Raw genomic sequence first — 22,055 nt, 5'->3', positions numbered from 1 at the left:
CTGAAGGATTTTGTGACACCGAAGACTGGAGTAATGATGCTGAAAATTCAGTTGTACATCACAGGAATAAACCAGATGTATTCAAACATTAATCACTGTAAAAAAATAAAAAAAAAAATAAATAAATAAATAAATAAATAAATAAAAGTAATAAATTAAATAAATAAATAAATAACTTAATTAATAAATAAATTAATTAATTAATTAATAACTTAATTAATAACTTAATTAATTAATTAAAATTAATTAATTAATTAATTAATAACTTAATTAATTAAAATCACACAATATTACTCAGTATATTACTGAGTAATATTGTAATATTACAATATTACTCAGTACCTGTGGTACACCACTTTTCTGTGTCTTTCTATGGCAGTATAAGCATATATAAAGTGTGTGTTTGTGTGTGTGTGCGTGTGTGTGTGCGTGCGTGCGTGTGTGTGTGTGTGTGTGTGTGTGACTGCTAGCTCAGCACAAATCTACATCATGCAGTGTTTATATAGGCTGACCTCTGACTACAAAAACTGTATTTAGCTGCAAGTTTGACAGATTTAACCTGACCACATCTATGATTTACATTTGAACATGTTGTTTTCACTGACCTTTAAAAGTCCTGTCTTCTTTTACATTCCCCAAAAGAAAATGTAAGTCATACAGGAACGAGACAAGGCTGCGTAAATGCTGACAGAGCTGAAATATTCCTATTGAAAGAATCTGCTGCATGTATACAGCAAACGCATTCGGACACTAGAGATACATTTATTCATTCATTTGTCTTTGCCTCGGTGTCTTATTTAATAGGGTTCAACACAGCGGAATGAGCTGACAACTATTCCAGCATATGTTTTACGCAGCAGATGCCCTCTCAGCAACAACCCAGTACAATTTAGTATCCAATTCCCCTATAGCGCATGTATTTGGACTGTTGAGAAAACCGGAGCACTCGGAGGAAACCCACACGAACGCGGGGAGAACATGCAAACTCCACACAGAAATGCCAACTGACCCAGCCGAGGCTCGAACCAGTTACCTTCTTGCTGTGAGCCCTGCAATCGCATCATTCGTTCATAAAAATCGCACTATGATTATTTTGTCCATATTGCACAGCCCTAGTGCAGTGGGAGCAGAGGTGTGTCGCTGGTGAAGTGATTACAAAAGCTGAATGGACTGCTCTCTGCGCTGTAATGTGCTGGTTTTACCGCGGTGAGGGAGTGATTTACACTGTCCCCCTGCTGCAGTTTATTAAATCCGTCCCGCCTGCCAATTTGCAGGCTGCTGCAGGTGTCAGAGGAAAGTGTGAGGTGAGATTCAGAGGCTCAATGCTCCCATTATGAAATGAACACGTGCAGCTGAAGGGACAAACATGCCCAACACACACACACACACACACACACACACACACACACAAGTATATATACAGACACAAGCACACACAAATTCACGCACTCACTCACACACACACGCACACACTCTCTCAAAAACAGTCTCTTAAGCGCACACACATGCAAGCTTGCAAATACAAAATGCACACAAACCAACCCTGCTGAAAAATCCAGCTTAAACCAGCCTAGGCTGGTTGGCTGGTTTTAGCTGGTTGACCAGCCTGGTTTTAGAGGGGTTTTGGCCATTTCCAGGCTGGTTTCCAGCCATTTCCAGCCTGGTCTTAGCTGGTCAGGCTGGAAAATGACCAGCCAAATCCAGCTAAAACCAGCTTGACCAGCCTGGTTTAAGCTAGATATAGCTGGTTTTGGCTGGACCCCCAGCTTGGCTAGGCTGGTCAAGCTGGTTTTAGCTGGTCATCTCCCCGCCTGACCAGCTAAGACCAGCCTGGAAATGGCTGGAAACCAGTCTGGAAGTGGCCAAAACCCCTCTAAAACCAGCCTGGTCGACCAGCTAAAACCAGCCAACCAGCCTAGGCTGGTTGAAGCTGGATTTTTCAGCAGGGAAAACACTTGCGGCACACACATATTTATAAACACACATGCATAGGTGCACACACACATGCAAGTTTGCAAACAAGCACATAGCCTCAGACTTGGAGGTGCCGATTCTCATCCCAGCCGTGCCACACTCTCATCTACCGCTACCATACCCATCCTCAAATTCAAATACAACAGCCCACAACAGCAGCCTTATGTGGCCTACAATAAGTGTGCAAGGCTGCTTTTTAGGTTAGATACACAGCAGTGATGGGAAGTTCAGATATTTAACGCGGTTGTTAGGACTCAACATGGCAAAATTATGAAGCCAGCAATAGTAATTCCAGTCAGTTAAAACTTCACAATGATCTGAAAAATGTCTTACAGTAAAGTTTTGCAACCCAACTGAAGCATGATTCACTTTTTTAAATTCCATTACGATTTACTGTTATGAAATAAACGTAAGTTTTTTTCTCTAAATCCTCTTATTTAAGCCATTGGTTTACCCGCGGTGTTGTTTTTTAAGTTTAGTTCAGTCACAGCAGGCTGTCATGTACTGTTTGTGTTTGATTCACTGAATCACGCATGCGCAGTATTATCGGTTCGCCGCTTCTCAAATTTGATCTCAGTGTGAAGTTACTGTTCTATTAACTGAATGAGAGTATATATTGGATTATTTAGAGTCAGAGGGGGTATTACGCTTGTTAAAAAGTAATTAGTTTGTGGCCAAGTGTTTACAGGAGATGCAAATCGCTTCAAATGATTCAGTTCGATTTAGTGAACTAGTTTAACCGGTTCACTTTGAAGATCCTGTTAAAAAGATTCGTTCGCGATCGCGATACAGAAATAAAACCCATTATTGGGCACAAATGTGTTAGAGTAATAGTTTTAAGTGTCTGTATTTAATGCTGTCACCGTGCTGCTGTCATCTCCACTCGTTGTTTGTGTCGCAGGAGCAACAGCGAGGATTACTGGAGGAGTGCCGGCTTGATCCGTCCAATGGCTGCAGGATTGCAGACTCTGAGGTGCCATACGGGTCAAACACCTGCAGCACGGAATAAATAGGTTTACTTCTGAAAGGCTTACAGTAAGATTATGCATTTAATACATTTACAAAGACGAAAACAAAGGAGGTTTTGCTATAATTTTAGTTAGCTTCAGTTCGTTTTGTATGTACACAATACAGTTTCCGTTAGTTCTAGTTTTTTTTTTAACTCTCGTTTTTATTTTTATTTCAGTTAACAACAATTTTTTTTTCTCGTTTTCGTTAACTATAATAACCTTCCTAATAAGGACTGATAATATTGACCTAAAATGATATTTAAAAAAATACAAAACTGCTTTTCTTCTAGATGAAATTAAACAAATAAGATTTTCTCCAGAAGAAAACATATTATAGGAAATACTGTGTAATAATAATAATAATATATTAAAAATAAAAAAAAATCTCAGAAGGTCTAATAAATGTGACTTCAACTGTACATAGAATTAAAGATGAATTGAATTGAGTGGACATGGATATTTAGATTTAAGGTGAATACATAAGAAATCAGAAATGTGTGAGTTTCCTAGTTACTCAAGTCTACTCACATCCATTTAAACACCTTTCAGATGAAGCGAGACAACAGTAAGATGGACTACTGCCTTCTGAGGAGATCTCAGGCCGTTATAAATCAAACTCAAGGATCCAGCAGAGCTCAAGCTCTCGTTTGAAGAGATAAATGGACGGGACGGACAGATAGAGATGGATCGTGGGAAGGATAGATGGCTGGATGGAGGAGACAGACACTGGCCTTGGTGAACAGAGCCGGTACATCATGTCTGGAGGATCCTGCAGTACTGATGGATACTGTGGCATTCAATCTGCAATCCATCTGAAAGGCAGACCGTAGTTTAGATGTGGTTCCGCTCATGAAGAGTCTGTTTCTGTCACAGACGGGCAGCTGTGCGCAGTGTTTCTGTCTCATCTACTTTTATCAAAGCCATATTTTTCAATAAGACCTCCAAGGTTGTAGAATTAGCATGGATGATGTGTCCCCACCAATATCCACCGATTACTGAAATGTCCCAATAATTGAATCGCTCTGTCAACTGTCATTAACGTAGATGCAGAGTAAGATTTAAATCACGTTCTCTACTTGAACTCTACCTCATTCAAACACATATGGACTTCGGGAATGGCTGCGGCTTTCCCTGCTGTCAAATGAGTGACTGCTGCGGTACGTTTGGATGTTTACAGCGCCAAAACTTAAAGGACATTTTTAAGTCAGGTTGACTGTGCAAGACGTGGGCACAAGGAGCTACTTACAAAGAAAAGTGTAAGTCTTGAGTACACTTTGAGTGAGTACACTACGAGTCCACTTTATAGTAAGCATGGCTGTGCATGTAATCAAAATGTAGTTTTGAATTTGCCGTTCACAACGATTATTAAAAATACAACAATCAGGATACAATGGTTCTTTTTCAAAAGTAAAATCGTGTACATCTACATTTTGCTGATGATACTCAGCTTTATATGCCCATGAAAATGGGAGAAAACTCTGTTTTACAGTCCTTTTTAACCTGTTTACCAAGATTAAGGAATGTTTGGCTGGTAATTTTTTACACTTGAATGAATCAAAAACTGATGTGCTACTGTTTGGCCCTCTGAGTGTCTGTGAATCTACTAGTGATGGGTCGTTCATGAATGATTCGTTCATTTTGAACGAATCTTCAATATGACTCAAGAACTACGAGTCCTCTCAGAGAGTGATTCGTTCATCCGCGCGTGCGCACATTTGTGCTGGTAGCATCGTTAATTTCAAGTCTTCATCACATTGGCAGAAGCCAATCATACGTGTTTAGAGCCGAAAAAAGAATTGATCCGTTCATCTCTGAGTCCTCTATCGGGTCTGAGTCGCTCGTTCATCACGGGCCAAACATATGCGTTTAGAGCCGGAAAAAGAATTGATCCGCTCACTTCTTGAGTCCTCGGGTTTGAGTGATTCTGTCACATGATGAACGAACAGTCATGGCTCCTGTCGGCTTAGACTTTGCATTGATTAAGATTATATTTGACTGTCAGTGTAATGTGAATGAACCCCTGACATTTGAAGACATGAAGAGGTGAGCTGAGCAAAGAGACAACAATACCTTCATAGACAAAAGAGCAGGTAAACACTGAATGATTATTCTCTCCTTCTTATAGTATTGTATTTTTGACTTATTTGTCGTGTGATCAACCTTTCGGGCTAGTTGTAGATGTGTTTGGAAGCAATTCGTAACATTTTAATAATATTTTGGAAAATTGAACCAAATGACTCGAAAAAAGATTCATTCATCTTGATGAACGAGACTCAAAGATCCGAGTCAGTAAAATGATCCGAACTTCCCATAACTAGAATCTACAGTTAATCAGTTAGGTTCGTTTAAGCCTAAGGTCCACTGTCACACAAAAAATCTTGGAGTTATTTTTGTCACCGAGTTAAAGTTTGACAAGCAAATAAATTCAGTTGTCAAAAGTGGTTTCTACCAATTAAGGAACTTTGCCAAATTGAAGCCTTTTCCGTCTTCTTAAGAGTTGGAAACCATCATCAATGTTTTAATTATGTCCAGATTGGACTACTGTAACTCTTTGCCTGCAAAACTCCTGAATACTTCAATTGTGTGCCTGCAGCTGGTTCAAGATGCAGCTGCTAGGATTTAACTGGGACAAAAAATGTCCAGTATCTCGCCAGTTTTATCATTTCTTCACTGGCTCCCAGTCCAATTTAGGATTCAACATTAATTGAATTAAATAATAAGTTATTGCCACTTGTTTTTAAAAGTTTGAATGGTCTGGCATCTACTTACATCGTCAAGCTTCTTCACTGAGGCCAATCAGGTCAGAAAACAAGTTTCAGCTAGTTGTCCTCAAAAAACACTGCTGAAATCAAGAGGTGATGGGGCTTTTTCTCCTACAGTCTGATGTGACATGCGAAATTTAATGTTTTTTGTTTTTTATTCATTCATTCATTTTCTTTTCGGCTTAGTCCCTTCATTCATCAGTCATCACGACAGCGAAATGAACCGCCAACTGATCCAGCACGTTTCAGGCAGCAGATACTCTTCCAGCTGCAACCCATCACTGGGAAACACCCATAAACACTCATGCACACACATACACTATGGCCAATTTAGCTTACCCAATTCCAGCAACAAGTGACCCTTTTGCTGTGAGGCCACAGTGCTAACCACTGAGCCACCGTGGCGCCCCAGTGCAGAACAGTGTTATATATTTTGACTTCTTTCATTCATTCATTCATTCATTCTGTTTTCGGCTTAGTCTTTTTATTAATCCGGGGTCGCCACAGTGGAATGAACCGCCAACTTATCCAGCATTTTTTACACAGCAGATGCCCTTCCAGCCGAAAGCCATCTCTAGGAAAACTTAGCTGACTTATGTACTTAAAATATGCCAAATATTTGAAAGAATGTTTAAATTCACAGAAGACACAGTTTAAACTAGAGATACAGAGCATGTGCTCTTATTTTTTTCAAAGTATTTGGATGTAAAAGTATCACTTTTTTAGTTATTAAAACATAGCGAAAGAAAACTTTGTAAGGGCTATGAAAATAAATTCTTTGTGAGTGCTTTTAACTGCATTTCTCCCTCTTCTAGACTTTGAAACATGCATTGTGCAGCTAAACGTGACATTTTAAAGTTTGCATTTCTCCTCGGGGGTCATATTGAAGTCTGATATACGAGTTTAAAAAGCAGAGATAATCGGCAGTGGGTTTGGTTCTTAAATGACCAAAGCATTTTGTGTGATGTAAGCCAGAGAAGCAGAGAAAAACCTTCTTAATTTGTCCAACAAGGTTTTGCTTAGGATTGCGGGACCTGAGGAGTAGCAGACCAGCCGAGTGGGATTGAGGGATGGAGGGGGTCGTCTTTGATGAAGCAGCCGAAAAAAAGAAAAGATGGGGAGCGTTGAAAGGGTAGCTGCGAATTAAGCCTCAATGTGACACCACAGGAGTTTCAAGGTGACCAAATGGCACCAATTATCCCACAAAGCTGCCCGATTAGGTTGAGGAAAGAGGTGAGAATGAGTGTCAATGACAGGCCATTGGAAATGAAGAGAGAAAGGCTGAAACAGATGTAGAGAAAGAGAGAGAGTGATTAAATAAAAAAAATTACTGAACCATTTTCATGTGTTTAACAGTCTTTAGCTACTAAAATCCTTGAAAGTGTGTAAATTACAGTTAAAACATTTTAAAGAACAAAATGCATATTTATTGGGTAACAAACACCTGACAAAGCAGCAGGCTTCACACATGTGACTATAGATTTGTTCTCTCATTAATTAAATTTAAGAACTGTGTGTTCAGCTAAAACGCTTAAAAATAAAGAGAGAAAAATCTTACACTTCCCCATTTTCTGTTTTACATCTTGACTCAACAATCTCAATCAATTGTGCAGATAATAATTATGTCAACACATCTTAATAGTTGAATACTTATCAGCGCCATCATAGTAAATGTAACTTAAGCAAAGATAGAGCGGTCAGCATTTCTCTCTTAATTCAGTGGGAACAGTCAGTCAGAAACACTGAAGGCAATGCCCTGTGTTTTGGTATATAGGAAACGTGATATTTACATACTACGAGGTGATTGGACAGGTCACCGACAAGTGAAAGGTAATCGAAAGTATATTATATAAAGGAACCTTATTTTGCTGCAGTTGTTTTTATCATCATTCCAATATTAAAAATGCATATTCTGAACCACAGAGCGCACCGAACCATAGAAGAACAACAGGATGCTATCATACTCACCAAGAACTGTTGCATGCCTAGTGTCTATGGGGGCGGGACAGTCTCACACTATTTTTTTTTTTCCTTTTTCTGAAAGATAACACTTGATAACACTGTTGTGTTTTTAGTTTATCATTTCAGCAAATAAGACAGTTCCCAACACTTAACCCAACTCTCACAGTTATTAACGTCTAGACCTACCCAGACCCTAAAACCAACCATCACAGGTAATAATGTCTACACTTACCCCAACCCTAAACCCAACCATCACAGTTAATACCGTCTACACCTACTCCTACCCTTTACTTAACCCTCAGTTATTAACATCTACACCTACAACAACCCTAAACCCAACCATCACAGTTATTACCATCTACACCTACTCCTACCCTTTACTTAACCCTCAGTTATTAACATCTACACCTACAACAACCCTAAACCCAACCATCACAGTTATTACCGTCTACACCTACTCCTACCCTATACCCAACCCTCAGTTATTAACATCTACACCTACAACAACCCTAAACCCAACCATCACAGTTATTACCAACTACACCTACTGCTACCCTATACCCAACCCTCAGTTATTAACATCTACACCTACAACAACCCTAAACCCAACCATCACAGTTATTACCATCTACATCTACTCCTACCCTATACCCAACCCTCAGTTTTTAACATCTACACCTACACAACCCTAAACCCAACCATCACAGTTATTACCGTCTACACCTACTCCTACCCTATACCCAACCCTCAGTTATTAACATCTACACCTACAACAACCCTAAACCCAACCATCACAGTTATTACCGTCTACACCTACTCCTACCCTATACCCAACCCTCAGTTATTAGCATCTACACCTACAACAACCCTTAACCCAACCATCACACTTATTACCATCTACACCTACTCCTACCCTATACCCAACCCTCAGTTATTAACATCTACACCTACAACAACCCTAAACCCAACCATCACAGTTATTACCGTCTACACCTACTCCTACCCTATACCCAACCCTCAGTTATTAACATCTACACCTACAACAACCCTAAACCCAACCATCACAGTTATTACCGTCTACACCTACTCCTACCCTATACCCAACCCTCAGTTATTAACATCTACACCTACAACAACCCTTAACCCAACCATCACAGTTATTACCATCTACACCTACTCCTACCCTATACCCAACCCTCAGTTATTAACATCTACACCTACAACCCTAAACCCAACCATCACAGTTATTACCGTCTACACCTACTCCTACCCTATACCCAACCCTCAGTTATTAACATCTACACCTACAACAACCCTTAACCCAACCATCACAGTTATTACCGTCTACACCTACTCCTACCCTATACCCAACCCTCAGTTATTAGCATCTACACCTACAACAACCCTTAACCCAACCATCACAGTTATTACCATCTACACCTACTCCTACCCTATACCCAACCCTCAGTTATTAACATCTACACCTACAACCCTAAACCCAACCATCACAGTTATTACCGTCTACACCTACTCCTACCCTATACCCAACCCTCAGTTATTAACATCTACACCTACAACAACCCTTAACCCAACCATCACAGTTATTACCATCTACACCTACTCCTACCCTATACCCAACCCTCAGTTATTAACATCTACACCTACAACCCTAAACCCAACCATCACAGTTATTACCGTCTACACCTACTCCTACCCTATACCCAACCCTCAGTTATAGCATATACACCTACACCAACCCTAAACAAAACCCTCACAGTTTTGATGTCTACACCAACCCCAACCCTCACAGTAGGGGTACAACAGTGGGAGTTACTATGTCTGCATCCGAAACCGCCTACTACTCAGTAGGTACTGCATTTGAATTTAAACGTACTACTCGGCCGTTAGAAAAGTTCGTTCTTTACAGTATGAATGTGAAAAGTATGAATAGAATTCGGACGTACTACATCCGCCATTTTGTCATGGTCACGTGACCTACCTGCGTCAGTTGCGTCGCTTTACTTCCATTCATGAATTCTCTCGCGGGGCATCATGGGATAGCGCAGCATGCATGGGATGCGCACTCTGGAATCTCGCCGGAAGTAGTAAGTCATCCGGGTATTCTCGCATACTGATTTTCGAATTCTATGAATTCGGACATACTACTCGGCTCGCATACTGATACTGATTTTGGCGTACTATAATGTATGGAAGTATGCGGTTTCGGACGCAGCCCAAGTCTTCTACTTATTGCACCCAATCTAGTATGCCATCATGCTACAGGCTGCAGCGAGGACATCTTGAAGAGTATGACTGCAAAGAACTGCAATTGCACATTTCAAACAGAGATGAAGTCAGAGAGACAAACTAAAACTTAAAGAGGAGAAATCTCTTTGACACAATGACATCACATCTCGAACCACAAAAATATATAGATTATGAAATGGTCTATTCCAGATGTGGTCAAAAGAACTACGACTGCAGCAAAATTAAATTAAAGTTAAGCTACTCTTGTGCTTTCCATTGAAAACACCGCCCGTTATATTTGGACTTCAACAGCAAGAGTCCGAGGAAGTAAACTGAGAGGATGAGTACCCTTTTAGCTTAATATCTGCAGGTTTAGCTCTCTGAAAAGCCTCGGGGACAGTGTTTATTTGGATTAAAATCCCCTTCATGTAGCGCCGCCAATTAGCCCACGAGCATATGATGGCCATGTTATGAATTCCTCCTTTTTTCTTTTCTCCTCATTTCCTGCACTCAGACAGCAGTGACGGACAGCTCTATGGGTCTCCTTTTCTCCGTCTCACTCTCTTCCCAGGTTCACTTCAACAGAGGGATCAGCAGCAGTGACCTCACCACAGGCGGCCAATCAGAAAGAGACACATGATAGCAAAACACACTCCGCTCCAATTACAATGTGGAGGAAAACACGGGCAGGGCAGATAAAGTGATTACAGCAGTATTTGTGTTAGCACCAGTGCCTGTGGCTCACCAGGTGGGACTGCAGTGACCTTTGGTCTGGTTCTGGCTGCTCTGTTTGGTTTTGGGGGGTGAGGGTCAAAGGACCAGATAAAGCAATCCTTCAATTACGTTCATAGTTTGCTTGTGCCCGCTCTCTCTCTCTCTCTCTTCACATTTCATCCTCTATTTCTATAATCACAGAAGACCAACCCACCTGTCAGGAATTAAACAAGCTTTATTATAATGTCATCTTAAATTAAGTCAGTTGTTCTTAAACTAGGTTTGGACGGATGGACTGATTGATGGATGAATGAACTGATTGTCGGCTTGATGGGTGTATGTGTGAATATCAGGACATCTGAGTTGAAAAGGTGGAAGAATACACAATGGAGTGGATTTTTTATGGGTATGAGTACACAAACTATTAGATGGATACTGGGAGAGATGGAAGGATAAATGGAGCAAGAAGACAAGATGGATTGTAGAATTGATGGATGGATATGCACTGATTAATATACAGTAGTATGAGTGGAAGGATTTACCAATAGATGACCCCAGCAGACACACAACATTATAGGATGTTAATTTTGGTCACCAGTGTCTAAGGACAGTGTTGTTTAGAGCTCCAATAACAACATTAAATGATGTTGATAGTTGATCTTAGGTTGTGTTGGAAAGTAATCAAAATCCAACGTCGAGCCAACATCCTAAACCAACGTCATATTGACATCAAATATATTCGTCAAGTATGCCAAGCAAAATCCGACGTCAGATGGACGCCATATTGAGAACATCCACACAGCATTAAGCTGTAACATCATTAGACGTTGATATATTGTTGTTTTTATGTTGCATTGGAAAGTAACCAAAAGGCAATGTCTGCCTGACGCTGGGTTCTGACATCAAACAAATTTTCATTTCCAATCAAAATGCAATGTCCCATGATGATGGGGTACAATGTCAATCTGATGTGCTGTGCATGCTGGGATAAATCAAGGGGGCTATTTTCTGTGACCATCAATTGGTCTTGGGAATGACAGATATAGATTTTGAGCCATTCTTCTTGCAGAATAGTGGCCGGGTCAGTGCATGATTCTGTTGGAGGAAAACCTTTCCTGACTCTCTTCTCCAAAACACTGCAGAGTGGCTCAATAAAATTTAGTTCTGGTGACTGTGCAGGCTGAGGTAGATCTTCAACTTCACATGTTCATCAAAGCACTGCATTACCATCCTGATACATGAAACCACCTTCAGGATACAATATTTGACCCATTGGGTGCACTTGTATTACAGAATGGTTTAGTAAACCTTTGCAGTTATGCACCTATCTAGAACAAGTATTTCACCAAGAGAATGCCATGATATTCCAGCTCAAACCATCACTGATCCACCCACATGCTACACTCTGGGTGGTACACTTCTTCAGGGATTCTCCACTCCATAACTTTCCCGGATGTGGGAAAGACAGTGAAGGTGGACTCAGAGAGCAATACATGCTTTACATTGTCCACAGCCCAAGAATTTCACTGCTTACACCATTGAAAGCGACATTTGGGTTGGCACGAGAAACCAAAGGTTTGGCTAAAGCAGCCCATCAGTTACATCGTGAACTAAGGCTGACATAAAATGAAAAATTGCAATTTTCTAGACTAGACTAGGAACTATGCTCTCAGGAGAAATAATCAGGAAACTTTAGGTCTATTTTGAGGTCAGACTGCTGCAGTAATGGTATGGCTGCAAAGTTTCATGAGAGGAATAGACATATCAGCCTAGAAAAGTCCAATAATAATAGGCAGTGCAATTACAGAAGAGTCAAGCTTTAAATAGGCATGCCTAAACTCAGTCCTGGAGGGCCGGTGTCCTGCACAGTTTAGTTCCAAACCCAATCAGACACACCTGGGCTAGCTAATCAAGCTGAGCTTTCTAGAAACATCCCTGCAGGTGTGTTGAGGCAGGTTGGAGCTAAAATCTGCAGGACACCGGCCCTCCGGGACCAAGTTTGGGCTCCCCTGGTCTAATCCAATTCAATGGTCTCAGCTTTTCCCTTCTAAGATTTCCCCAAAAAAAAAACTGGAGTGTTTTTTAACATAAACCTGTCTATCAAATCTAATGTTTACAGTGTTTTGTGAACCTGGAGTAGTGTTTTTGGGAAAGTCTTCATAACATGCAAATTATGCTTCGTGCAAATTTACTCCTATATGTATTAAAGCTTCACGAATGAGCTCCAAAGAATAGATTCATGGAGAGATAGATGAAGGGATGGATGAATCCCAAAATCACCATCTAACTCTGTTGTTCAAGAGTTCACACTTAGATATTGTTTGACAACTTAGCAGGTTTGGCATGTTGTCCCGGGAGAGAACCCTGAGCTCGGAGATAGTTGAGCCCAGGGATCCTGCCAGGTCCATAGAGCATGTGAGGGGAGTACGAGATCAGGTGGTTCTCGAGAACTCCCCTATGGTAAAGGAGGAAATGAGGAGAAGGGGTGGATGGGGGGTTTCTTCAGAAAACGAAGATAAGGGAGTAAATCTAGCTAGGCTACTTATAGTGAGTTAGGATAGATCTGATTGGCTAACTAATGAATGTAGATGGGAGGCCAGCTGCAGTCAATCATATCGCGTGCTCCTCTCGAAATTAGTTTGTAAAACTTCACTTACCGCAGTGGTTCACTCAAAATTGTATTTACATCCTCTGAGTTTCTTCTGTTGAACACAAAGCAGGATATTCTGATCAATCTTGGAAAGTGTCACATAACCAGCGATCGCTCCCCAGAGATCGCTGGTTCTCACAACAAACCATGGACTACATTTCCGCCTTTTCCTGGACTACATTTTCATACATGCACTTCTCCCAGACACCCATGCTCACACCTCTAGCTTGATTGCACTCACCAGCTGAACCTTGTCAGAGACTGATAACACACCATTCATAAGCCTCTCTTCGACCCATCCAGTTGGCCGAGTCTTCTGTAACGGCTGGGTGGAGTGACAGAGGACAACAGGAGGTAGGATCCAAATGCAGAATAGTCAGGCAAGCAATGATCAACACAGGTGCAAACAGATCTATACAGGCAGTCCAGAATCGTAGTCAAACACAGGCGAGGGGTGAGAAGGCAGGCGGCTAAACATGAGAACTGGATAAACAAGTAGTGATGTGACGTTGTGCGCCGAGGCTTCGAAGCATGTATCAAAAAAACGATACATCTCGCAGTGAAGCAGTGTACCGGAGCTTGATTCGTTTTGCCATCATCACGTGATCAGTGACGTCCGAAGCTTCATTTTCGCCTATACCCACGTGACTGCTTCGAATTTTGATTCAAAGGTTTAAACACCCTCATAGTAAAGTGTATAGCGAGAGATTAGGCGTCGATTATATACATTTGTACTGTTTTAAAGCACTGCAACAGTCCCACACACCAGTAATTCAACTAAAATACAATAGTAATTTTTAGTAACTATCTTTAAAGAAAACCATCGCATATCATAGTATTGTGTTTAACAGAGACCATCTGGTGAGTGCAGTTCTGAGGCATCAATCACATAGCCTCCTCGTAGAGCACTCGCCTCCCATACAGGAATCGCTGGTTCGAGCCCTGCTTGGAGCAGGGCTAGTTGTATTATGATAAACTTTTGAATACCTTGGATTTTACTACAATCATCAGTTGTGTAATGTTATATGTCTTGTGTAAAAACTACAGTAATTGAGTAATTTGTTTATATTGCTGTTGTTGTATTACTACATGAATGAATTGGTTGTGAACATTTGACATTATGGCAACACAGTGCTTTACCACACTTTAACTAGAAGAGGTCCTCATCGAGCTCTGATTTAGAAAGCTTCGAGTAACGAACCTTTTTCCGATACAATTGAGTCGAGCGCTTCACTGGTTCAGAAAGCTTCATATCACCATCATTACAAACAAGGCTAAGATCAAAACACTGGTGTTCAACAGATGAGAGAAACTCATAAAACGTAAGAATCAAGTGAGTGTGAGTAAATGGTGAGGAAATTTTCATTCTTGGCCTGAACAATGTGTTTCTTTAACGTCTTCATTTGGTGGTAACTGGCTTATCATCCTGCAGGGATTTCCTCAAAGTCATCTGATGACCTTATTGACAGATGTGTCCAACATCTGGGCCAGTAATTACTGGTAATAACTTCCAGGCTCCAGAGTGGCGGAGCAGAAACGAAGCCTGTCTCGGGATGTCGATCTGCGTGGACTGATGCTGACTTTCCCACCCTGGATCTCATTCACACGCAGAATGAGGCAGAGAGCTCAAACTCAGAGAGACGTCTGCTGGCACCAGGCAAGAGGCCTTCCTTCACAGTCCAGCAAAATGAGAGAGAACACACACTGAGACACGCTGTCAAAATGTGCCTCTCTTCTCCTCTACTGGATCTCAGGTGCCAGAACTCATCAGCTGAACGCAGTGACACTCATGATAAAGAGAATGAAGACACAGACAGGGGTGAGACAGAAAGATGAATGTTCTTGGTGTCCCATTAAAGTGGATCATTCAACAAATATCTCAATCCAAGAAAGAAAAAATCATGGGTCATGAGGACCTCTAGGGGAAGGGAAAAGGGCAGGATGGCGACAGACCTATTATGCCCCCTTTTTATAAGTTGTGAAATAATTCTCTGATTCTCTGAGTGTGTGAAGAAGAATTCCATAAAAAAATAATCCTTTTTTGTCAATAATATGTCCCTGTAAATATCACTAATGTGAAAAGGAACAAAGGTTGTTGTCATACTGCCCCGTAACATTCATTTAACCTAAAAACTGCAGCTCAAGAGTTCACTCTTAGCTGATGAATGATTATGAAGCTTGTTCGGCATGCTGTCCCGGGAGAGAGCCCTGAGCTCATAAGATCCTCGAGCCCGGGGCTCCCTCCGGTTTGCAAGACGAGAGGGGAGTTTGAGCTCAGATAGATCTGGGGAACTCCCCTGCTGTAGTAGCTAATGAACAGATAGTGATCGCTCTTAAGAGATAACTACTTACTAGGAGCATGTCTATGGTGCTGATTTGGATTAGTCAATTAACTTAGGTTGCAAGTTTTTTGACGATTGGAGGAAACCGGGGAACCCGGAGGAAACTCACATGAGCACGGGGAGAACGTGTAAACTCTGCACAGAAACGTCGGCTGGCTTGGTAATGACTAGAAACAGTGACGTTCTTGCTGTAAGGCAACAAGGAAAGGAGAAGGAGTAGGGGTGTAAGCGGGGGTTCTTCAAAGTGAAGTTTCATAAACTAATTTCGAGAGGAGCACGTGATATGATTGTGCACCGCTGGCCACTCATCCGTAATCAGTAATAATCCAATCAGAATGATCCTAGCTTAGTATAAATGGATCACTTTCTCCCCATTGCACTATCTTCATTTTGGAAGAATCCCCCCTTCCACCCCATCTCCTCCTTTTTCTCCCCTTCTAAAGGGGGAGCGATCGAGACCTACCTGATCTCGGTTCTCCTGATATGCTTCTAGACCGGGCGGGAGCCCTGGGCTCAAATATCTCCGAGCTCAGGGTTCTCTCCCGGGACAGCATGCCAAACCTGCTATAAGTGCCAAGCATATCTAAGTGGGAACTCTTGAAATGAAGATGGCTGTGATATGGAACTCAGGGTATTCACAGTGGCTTAGGATTGGTAATTCATAAATTGAATGATGCGGGACCGGCTGCAAGCAATGTGATCCTCTCGAAAGTATTTTATAAATAAACTTCTCTTAAACATATACTTAAGTATGTTTTCTGGTGCTCTGTTTGGTTATTGACATTCTTCCAAATATCTTCCTTTTTGTTCAGCAGAACAAAGAAATGTATACAGGATTTGAACAACTGATAAGTGAACGGTGGTAGAATTGTATTGTATGGGAGAAATACCTCTTTAAAATATCTTTATTTGTCTTTTTAAAACATGAATGCGCCGTACAGATTTTAAACAACATGACCATTAATGAATTATGATCGTTTTTTTTATTTATTTTATAAATAATAGCAATTTCATATTAAGTTAAAGGGATAGTTCACCCAAAAATGGCAATTCTCTCATAATTTACTTACCATTTACTCCATTTAAACATTTACTGTATGAGTGCCTTTCTTCTGTGATGAGACCTCTATTGACTTCTGTATGAAAACCAAATACAACAGTCAATAGCTGCAGGTTTCCAACATTTTTCAAAACATCTCCTTTAATGACGTGCACTTATGTCTCTGCATAAAACAAGCATGTAAGATGAGGACGTAATAACCGCTGTGATCTAAGACAAAAACATTTATACTGTGGATTAATTGAAATGGAGCTCCAAATGAATATGCATCATGTTAAAGAGACTGTAAGTTTAGTCACATGATCCGGGCTGGTTTTACGGGATTCCCGCCATCTCTGAGATCTGGAATAGATATAGTAAGCTTTCAGGAAATGTGTCTGTCTGAGAGTCCAGTCTTGGGAAAGGTGATTTACTAAGTGCTGCCGAGGGTCACCTGAGGGTGGAAAATAGAAAATGTCCGGAGGTTATGGATGGACGGTGTGCCGGTGTTGACATGTTTTAGGTTTGCTTTCCCTTTTATAACAAGCATCTGCGGTTGATTTAGAAACCTTAACCAGTGTGTTTCTTTTTGTAAGGAAGAAGTGCATTAAAAGCACATTAAAGGAAAGGCTCACACAGCAATGAAAATTGCCATCATTTATTCACCCTCATTTTGTTCCGTTCTGAGGTTCGTTTTCCAAACAACGATGTAACTCACGGCTGAACTATCATAGTATGATGCATGGTTTAGGGAAAGAACGATGTAGTGACGAGTTTCCTCTAAAACCGTAGTTACTCTGTCGCAGATCCATCGTTTGAACCACGTTAGTTACGTAAAACATCCATAATGATGCTCTAAATGGGGTGGAGTAACAACTTCTTTAGAGAAGAACCCCGTCATTTATTTGTACAAATTACATTGTTTTACACAAACATGCATTTAAAAAATATATATATATAATATTAGATTTGGTAAAAACAGGCTCACGCTTTTTATATTAATTGAAATATAAGTAAATGGCACATATAGAGCCTGTGTTTCCTTTAAAAATATTATTGAGAACATTACATATTCTATTCTAAAACATAATCACATATTCTTATATCATTTAAAAATTATATAGATAAATGACGCTATTTTTTCTTAAGAAAATAATATTTTATTTAAATAATATTAAATAATATTTTAATAATAATAATAATAACAATTATTATTATTATTAAGTAGGATATATATATATATATATATATATATATATATATATATATATATATATATATATATATATATATAATTTTTCAGCACATTTCTAATCATAATAGTGTTAATAACTCATCTCAAATAACTGATTTATTTTCTCTTTGCCATGATGACAGCACATAATATATGACTAGATATTTTTCAAGACACTTCTATACAGCTTAAAGTGACATTTAAAGGCTTAACTAGGTTTATTAGGGTAACTAGGCAGGTTAGGGTAATTAGGCAAGTTATTGTATAACAGTGGTTTGTTTTGTACATTATCGAGAAAATGTATAGCTTAAAGGGGCTAACAATTTTGTCCCTAAAATGGTGTTTAAAAAATTAATAACTACTTTTATTCTAGCCGAAATAAAACAAATAAGACTTTCTCCAGTAGAAAAAATATTATCAGACATACTGTGAAAATTTCCTTGCTCTGTTAATATCAGTTGGGAAATATTTAAAAAAAAAAAGAAGAAAAAAATTTGAAGGGGACTAATAATTCTGACCTTATCTGTATATATTATTTATTTATTTATTTATTTATTTATTTTATTTATTTATTTTTATTTTTTTTTAAGTCTTTTACAATTTGACACATGCAAATCACTGCAGAAATGTTCTAACCAGCAGGCTCATGTCATATGCAGCACAGATACTTAATAAATATCCTACTATAAATTAAAAGCAATAACGTTTGCTGTGTTTTTGTTTTCACAAGCTTTGGAGACGTAACATAAATTCCAGCCTGATCCCACAAGAAAAGTAAGTATTTTACATTTTGTCAGTTTAGGGGCTAATTTGTACAAAATCGTACGAGTTCAGTTGTACAAAATTGTGTGATTTTAAAAAGAAAGCGTGGCACCTAACCCCACCCCTAAACCCAACCGTCATTGGGGGATAAGCAAATCATACTAAATTGTACGTATTAGATAAAACGAATTCATACAAATTAGCCACTAAATCAAAAAGTTAGGAATTGTAAGGTGGAATAACACTCCACAGGTTAACTCAGACAATCCTGCACAGACACATAAATACACACGAATGACGGGTGTTCTCAGAAATGGTCAACCAGAACCCTCTGTTATGTTTATTTTTTTATTTTTTCACCAGTTATCTCTTCCACTTAAAGTTATCTCTTCCGGTTAAAGTTAAATACAGTGGGTAGCACAATCGCCTCACAACAAGAAGGTTAAAGCCTCGGCTGGGTCCGTTGGCATTTCTGTATGGAGTTTGCATGTTCTCCCCGTGTTGGTGTGGGTTTCCTCTGGGTGCTCCGGTTGCCCCTACAAGTCAAAAGACACGTCGTACAGGTGAATTAGGCAGGCTAAATTGTCCATTGTGTATTCATGGATTGAGATTTTTTTTTTTAAACAAAAGCAGGGAAAACCCTGTTTATAAAAATACCAGTGTGCATGTGGACATGGCCTGAGAGTAGCAGTTTCTGCTCAGAGAAGAGACGGAGGAACATCCTGTGGGGAAATCAGCACAACGCTCCCATACAACCCCAGCGCACATGTCCAGTGCATAAATCACTGCACAAATGATCCGGCGTGGAGAACGAGGCGAACACAGTAGGAAAACAAACAGAGCTGTGCGGATCCTCGGCCAAACAGCGATTCGCCGTGGCTCTTTAGCGAAGCGATTTATGAGAACACACTGGCTTCTCCATTATTCGGCCTCGGAGGGCAAGATAACACTGGAGCAGAAGGACGAAGGTAGACTCTTCTCTCAGTTTAGCAGAAGCAATTGAGGACTGTTGCTTTATAAGCCAGACAGCATTCGGGGATATATAGAGTCGACTCCGATAAATGAATTCAAACTGAACTCCAGCATCCATACATAAACAGCAGCAGTTCGTCAAGATGTATCATTAAAGGTCCCGTGAAGTGCTTTGAAATGGACAGTTTTTATTTAATGCCCGACATAATCTCGACTGAAACATGAAAAAAGGCGGGGCATAGAGTAGCTCCTCCCCATTAAAACAACAGCCTATAGGTTGTTTTCACGTCATTGATGACACACGAGACTAGGAGTGCGAACCTACACTGATCTCACGGTTCGGTTACGATTATCATGCCATCGATTCGGTCCAATTCGAAATCACGGTGCATTGGCGATGCTTTCCATACATAATTCGATTTTTTCTTCACAACACAAGATTTTTCATTCATTCATTCATTTTCTTGTCGGCTTAGTCCCTTTATTAATCCGGGGTCGCCACAGCGGAATGAACCGCCAACTTATCCAGCAAGTTTTTACGCAGCGGATGCCCTTCCAGCTGCAACCCATTTCTGGGAAACATCCACACACACACTCATACACTACGGACAATTTAGCCAACCCAATTCACCTGTACTGCATGTCTTTGGACTGTGGGGGGAAACCGGAGCACCCGGATGAAACCCTCACGAAGGCAGGGAGAACATGCAAACTCCACACAGAAACGCCAACTGAGCCGATGTTCGAACCAGCGACCTTCTTGCTGTGAGGCGACAGCACTACCTACTGCGCCACTGCCTCACCCACACAAGAATTTTTAAAATTAAAATCTATAAATATATTATTTGTAATACAATTTTGTCCTTTAATACAAGCAGTCAGACATATGAACTGTACCTTTAATTTATCCCGCTCAAAGAAAACACTCTTTCTGAATGTATCAAACAAAACTCCAACACATGCGCAGAAGATAGCACGAGCATTTATGGCAAATAAACGAATGTAAACATTGTCCCGATTGTTTTTTAAATGCTGTCTTGCACCCCTATGATTGGTCATTGTCCTCACCTGCTCAACATAAAGGGCTGCGTTTGGCTTTAGAAATGAAATGAAAGCGCTGTTCGCTGATGTGCGATGTACAAGCGATGTACAATCCCAAATCAGAAAAGTTGGTACAGCATGGAAAACGCTAATGAAATCGAAGAAAGTATTCATTCATTTTCTTTTCCGCTTAGTCCCTTTATTCATGTGTAAAGCTTTAAAATAAATAAAGGTTGAGAAATGCTGATAGAATGATCACTTTTGGGTGAACTATCCCTCGAGTCATAATGAAGACCACTCCAAAGCCTGTGTGTGCTAGTGTGTGTGTGTGTGTATAAGAGAGCAATGGAAATCTTGAGAGAGAGAGAGAGAGAGAGTGCGAGCGTGCTTGAGTAAAGCAGCACGAGCTGATAAATTAGTGCTGATGGGTAACCTTGACTGGAAATTGCTTCCACTAACTCAACACCAGAGCAAGATCAAAATGAAGTCCTGACATGGAAAAATATAAATTGCAGCGACCCCCCCTCTCTCTACATTTATTTGGTTTTTGCACTGCCTCAAGATGACAAGTGTGTGTGTGTGTGTGTGTAGCGATTACCGTCAAGAGACTTTTCCAGTGTGTGTGACCCGTGGAGGCTCTGTGTGTTTGTGGAAGCAGAGATGAGAAACGGTCGCTGTATAAGTGTGTGTGTGTGTGTGTGTGTGTGTGTGTGTGTGTGTTTGTTGGATTAAGTATACTGTAAATGTGGCTCATGGGAAAGAGACTTTCCTCACACAACAAACAGGATCAGTCTTTTCAAGTTTCCTCGAAAAACAGCACTGACAGGGAACCGCACTGACCTCAGCTGATGTTTGCTAATATGTGATGAAGAGTCTTTGTGTTTGCTGTTAGGATACAGTGTGTGTGTGTGTGTGTGTGTGTGTGTGTGTGTGTGTGTGTGTGTGTGTGTGTGTGTGTGTGTGTGGGTGTGTGTGTGTGTGTGTGATTTATGAAGAGCATGTTTGCTTCTAAGTTGGGAAATCTTCACCAAAGTCACCATGAAATCAAAATGTAGTCTTCTTATTTTCATATGTGGTATCGTAGCTCTTGTTATAAACAATGCATTGGTGCGCTTCACTGTTCTGTAAAAATTATTTTGTCCTCATGAATTTTAATCAATACTAACTTCCTACTAGAACAAGCTAATCAAGGGCTTACTAGGTATACTTGAAACATCCAGGCAGGTGTGTTGAAGCAAGTTGGAGCTAAACCCTGCAGGGACACCGGCCCTCCAGGACCGAGATTGGTGTCCTTTGGTCTTCACTTTCAAATGTTAAACTTGATGAAATCAGACTTGAAGAGAGCA

General features: G+C 40.3%; 1 protein-coding gene and 1 long non-coding RNA gene across 2 annotated transcripts in view; one reads left to right on the top strand and one right to left on the bottom strand.

The window, feature by feature from the left end:
• Nucleotides 1-6,533, top strand: part of LOC137489174 (uncharacterized) — a 37,537-nt gene extending 31,004 nt beyond the window's left edge. The window contains exons 2-3 of the long non-coding RNA XR_015523028.1: nucleotides 2,876-3,009; nucleotides 3,534-6,533. This is a non-coding gene — a long non-coding RNA (uncharacterized LOC137489174). The remainder of the gene's footprint in view (nucleotides 1-2,875; nucleotides 3,010-3,533) is intronic.
• The window catches only part of tgm1 (transglutaminase 1, K polypeptide), a 115,385-nt gene that overhangs the window by 74,960 nt on the left and 18,370 nt on the right, over nucleotides 1-22,055 (bottom strand). The gene's annotated exons all lie outside the window — the stretch shown is intronic.

The sequence above is a fragment of the Danio rerio genome, chromosome 23 (assembly GCF_052040795.2).
Source record: "Danio rerio strain M-AB ecotype USA chromosome 23, GRCz13ab, whole genome shotgun sequence".
Taxonomy (NCBI): Eukaryota; Metazoa; Chordata; class Actinopteri; order Cypriniformes; family Danionidae; genus Danio; species Danio rerio.
This window is presented reverse-complemented; position numbering and strand designations above follow the sequence as displayed.